Genomic DNA, 5,357 nt, shown 5'->3' on the forward strand with positions numbered 1-5,357 from the left:
TACACAATGAAATTAGCATTTAAACAACTTTTGTATTCTTCTATCCTAGTTATCCCCAATAAGACTGTTTTCTACAGCTGTACTAAATTGTTTTCTGCAGCTGTACTAAATTGGCTTTTATGCCTATTTCCTCTATCCATCTGTTCAGATCTTTGGAAATTGTTCTCAATGCACCTATAACTACTGGGATATATTTTAACCGCACTTTCCCTGTTCTTTGTTGTAATTTAATAGCCAGGTCCTGCTACTTTGCTATTTTTTTCTATACTTCTCATATGCCTTCCTTCATATACCTGGATGAAATGTTTAGCGGTATTTCGCCCGTCGCTACGAGCTGAGTTCAAATTCATTCCGCCGAGGTCGACTTTGCCTTTCATCCGCTCGGGGTCGATAAATTAAGTACCAGTTGAGTACTGGGTTTGATGTAATCAACTATCCCCCTCCCCCAGACTTCAGGCCTTGCGGCTATAGTAGAAAAAGAATTATTATTATTATTATTATTATTATTATTATTATTATTATTATTATTATTATTATTATTATTATTATTATTCAACCGCCACAGAAAATAATACCAATACTTAATACTTTATGAATAGTGTTGATATTATAAAGCAATGAGATAATTCCATGTCTGACGATATAATAATAATAATAATAATAATAATAATAATAATAATAATAATAATAATAATAATAATAATGATAATAATAAATACTAATTCTGATAATTTATGTTATTTGATTTACACGGAAACTGATAATTCCATAAACATGTTCGATAAAATAAACAACAGGAAAAGGTTGTAAATAGAATAAGCAGTTTTGTTGTCGATAGATATTTAACACTAGTTAGCGCTAGATCAATTAATCGAACTCTTAAATGTGGCTGTTATCAATCGGCGTTAATCATCGTTTGAGCAAACGCTATTTGAAAGAAATCCATTCAACAGTTGAAAGAACCAGCCATTGGATATGGCTTGAAAGGGAATGATGGAACCTGGTTAGAGAAATGATATATACGTATTTTTCTACTTGCATTTCATTTTGCACAGAAATAATCGTTTTGGGATGTTTGCTGTTGCTTTTTCCTTTTTTTTCTTGGTTTTGTTCTTTTTTTTTTCTAGATGGCAATTTACTCATCGTATTGGTTTCAAATGTTAGCAAAAGGTCAAGAATTTAAAGGGAAGGAAGTAAGTCGATTACATCGACCCCGCTGTTTAACTGGTCTTCATTTTATCAACCTCAAAAGGTTGAAAGGCAAAGACGACCTCAGAACATAAGGACGAACGAAAATCCGCAAAGCTTTCTGTCTGGCGTGCTACAAGTTCTCTCAACTCGCCGTCTTAAAAATGACTTATTGGTTTCAAATTTTAGCGCAATGCCAGCAATTTCGGGTGGGGGGAGTAAGTCGATTACATCGACCCCAGTGTTTAACTGGGACTTATTTTACCGACCCCGAAAGGACGAAACGCAAAGCTGATCTCAACCGAATTTGAACTCAGAACATGAAGACGGATGAACTGCCAATAAGCAATGAATACCGCTGTTTCCAGGCTTTCTACTGTATATCTACATTAAGTATGATATACAGAATACCATTTTGAACTATTATTGCTCCCGTCGCTAATAACGAATAAAATATAATAAAAATATGCATATTCTTGTAATAAAAGTATCTTAAATATGATTAAAAAAATTAAGTGTAGATTTAGTAGATACATGATTTAATTACCTTTAGAAATGGCGAATTAAAAAAACCTTCATTATAAAGAAAAAAAATCTGAATAATTTTGCTTAGAGTTAGAGATTCAAACACAAGTGAGAGGAGAAATTAAGAACTGTTTTTTTTCTTTTTACGTATAAACATGATTTCAATGTAAAAATACGTATTTTAGACTATGACGACAGAAATAACTATTATCAGTATGAAATGAGAAAGATGCCGTACAACAGTAGCAACAATAAGTCACATATTTCTATAGCACAATACAAATATTAAAGTTGGCAAACATGGCAACGAAAAACAGATTGTTGAAAGAATAAGAAAAAGATTTATCATAAATATATTTTTATAAATTGGTGAAAATAAATTAACTGTGATGGAAAAACTACAAAAATAGAAAATAATTAACACCATAATATAACATGAGCGAGCGAGTGTGTGTGCGTGTGTGTGTGTGTGTGTGTATGTGTCTATGTTTATATATTTATTTATATGACAAAGTTATTTTCAATAAACTTGAATTGATAATATGACGTATTTGTTTGAGATGGAAACTATATGTTGTGGGTGTGAAGGCGCAATGGCCCAGTGGTTAGGGCTGCGGACTCGCGATCCTAGGATCGCGGTTTCGATTTCTAGATCGGGCGTTGTGAGTGTTTATTGAATGAAAACATCTAAAGAACCACGAGGATCCGGCATGGGGTGGTAGCGAATCTTACTGTACTCTTTCACCACTGTTTCTGTGTCACGCTGAATTTTCCCGGGAACTGCGTTAAGGGTACACGTGTCTGAGGAGTGCTCAGCAACTTGCACGTTAATTTCACGAGCGAGCTGTTCTGCTGATCGGATCAACTGGAACCCTCGTCGTCGTAACCGACGGAGTGCCGTTGTATTGTGGGTGTTTTTATTTATGTATATTTACATTGATGAATGTGCGTAGGGTAGCGGTTAAGGAAGTTGCACTCACGATCGCAAGATCACGGTTTCGTTTCCCCAGACGGTCAGTGCGTCATGTTCTTGTGCAAAACACTTTATTTCATGTTGCTGCAGTCCACCCCGGTGCGAATAAGTAACCTTGCAAGGGACTGGGAACCCGTTCAGGGTAAATGTTAGCCTGCAGGCTTGCATCATTCGAGCGCCAAAGCAATTCCAAGTCGGGGAAGCGCTTTATGGCCAGCAGTGTATACTAACGTGCCTTATGTAAACGTTGTCTTTATTCCTGAAAGATGAGGAAGTGTACTAAATACATATTATAGAGTGTGTTTTAACAGAACTTGATTTAATCTGTTCGTGCCTAGAGTTTTTCGATTGATGCGCTGGAGTATAAATGACGGATATATATATATATATATATATATATATATATATATATATATATACACACACACACATACACACACACACATACATACACACACACACACACATACATATATATATATGTTACACATGAATGTAATATAAATGCCGCATATAATATTTCTAATGCATTATATTACATAGAAATGAATTATAAATGACAGACATACTATATATAATATATTATTTTATATACAAATATCATATGAATGGTGGATAATGGTCACTTCAGTTTGTGTGACATTGAGACCGCTATCCTCTGGCTTGTGGCAGATTAGTTATCAAACATTATATTACACGAAATATAACCAATACAAAAATACGTCTGCTGAAATCTCATGTCTGACAGCAGATACTTCTAACGCATGCAAGAAATTTGACTCTCCTAGTTTCAATATAAAATAGATCCAAAAGTACAACACATCCTTGACTGAATCAATATTAAATAAGTTTTCTTTGAGGACACATTGTTAATGTTTCGTCTCTCAATTTTAAACTGTTTTCTGTTATTAATATTTATACTCTGCAATACTTAGCTTCTGTTTCTTATTGCCTAAAACTTTTCAATAATGTTCCACTCCTCTTTCGTTAAACTTCCAAACAAATACACACATACACTTTCGCACAAGAAAACGCACACAAACACACATACATTCACTCACTCATATATTCTACACAGTAACACACACAACAGAACAGTGACGCAAGACATAATAATTTCAATGTATGTGATGTTTGAAAGGTGTTCTTTGTTGATCGTGTTTATGCCATTTCAAAATAACCTGCTGGTTTTATATATGAGAAATTTAGCTTGGTTTTTTTCCGTAGAGGAGATAAATTATTTACATTCCGATTATTAGCTTGGTGTACTATTTTAGGTATTTTGGTTACAGTTACATTTTAGGTTCACATTATTTTGGCACACGTAGCTGCTTTTTACAGTATTTAAATTGAAAATGTTGAACCAACTACGTACTACAAGGCATTTAGACTGTGTAACTACCTATTATGCAACTTCCAAATTTTCGAGATTTTAAATTAAAGTAATAAAAACTAAAACAATGCAACTATAATAATTATATTCATTATATATATATATATATATATATATGATCAAAAGCTTCATTGTAATGTAGTAATTAATACCGATAGGTCAATTTTGAACAATTATGTAAATGACTTGCCACTAATCAAACATTTTGCATTATACTAAGAAACCTTGAATTATTTTGCTTTTGTTATTTTAGGAAGAAAAACCAAATTCCTGATGAGATGTAAAATAACAACTAAACTGGTTGATTCAATACTTCTCTACTGAAAAATAAATCCTGTCACAGGGAAAATTAACAGTGGGACTAATTAACAGTGGGACTAATTCACAGTCAGGCTAATCAACTGTAAGTCTAAATGCCTATGAATATAAATAAGTTCGTAGAAGAAATTGTTACATGGAGAAGATTTTTGTGAAGATTTTTGTGAACGAGCTCTTGTAGTTTTTAAATTCTTCACCCCAATACTAAGTAGTAAAACGGAGGAAGATTATTAAAGAAGAGAAAAAGTTGAATATACAGTCGTATTTTGACATCAAAATTTTGATGGAATAATTTGTGAAATTAGGAAATGACTGAAGAAGAGATAGATATTGATTTCTTTGCGAAATTTTGCTTGACTGAAGATTATATACTTAATCTGTATTGTCGGTGTTGGTTTATAAACGCCTCAAATTTTAATCATTTACATGTCGTAGGCAAGGTCGATCCTTGCCTAACGGCAGGAAGTGTCAATATTTAATAGTGAGGTGCCAAATGCAATTAGAGTGAAATATATTGCTTAACATTTTAATGTTTCAGCTTTTCCTATTGTTTTTATCTCTCTTTTAGAATAAGTGAATACCTGCCAAGTGCAGGAAAAAGCTACAAATTAAAATGTCACAACCATAGATTCGAATCTTTCCATTTAGTATTATAGAATTGGTTTAAAGGAAAAACAAGGAAAGAACGAACACCGAAAAGTTGTAAAAGGGGGAAGAAATGGAGCTTAAATCTTTGTTTCAGTTGTAGGTTTTAATTCAAATGATTTGGAATGTGCCACTATGGTTTTAACAATTTCTTTTAAATCCCGGTGTTTATGTGAAACTTGTGTGTCCACCATAGATCGGTAGTATTTCACAGATAGTTACTATTTACTAACATGGAATGTTTGGAATAATACAGACGGAAACTTTTGTTGTGATGAGAGTCACGACCCCACCTTGCGTGAAATAGACTGGACC

The 5,357-nt window shown here is 33.2% G+C and overlaps 1 long non-coding RNA gene across 2 annotated transcripts in view; it reads right to left on the reverse strand.

Moving 5' to 3' along the window:
* LOC149132424 (uncharacterized) overlaps window positions 1–1,859 on the reverse strand; it is a 15,709-nt gene extending 13,850 nt beyond the window's left edge. For both annotated transcript variants that reach the window (XR_016244510.1, XR_016244509.1), the window contains exon 1: window positions 1,736–1,859. This is a non-coding gene — a long non-coding RNA (uncharacterized LOC149132424). The remainder of the gene's footprint in view (window positions 1–1,735) is intronic.
* Between the last annotated feature and the right edge of the window lie 3,498 nt (window positions 1,860–5,357).

This window comes from Octopus bimaculoides, chromosome 15 (assembly GCF_046866305.1).
Source record: "Octopus bimaculoides isolate indiv1 chromosome 15, ASM4686630v1, whole genome shotgun sequence".
Taxonomy (NCBI): Eukaryota; Metazoa; Mollusca; class Cephalopoda; order Octopoda; family Octopodidae; genus Octopus; species Octopus bimaculoides.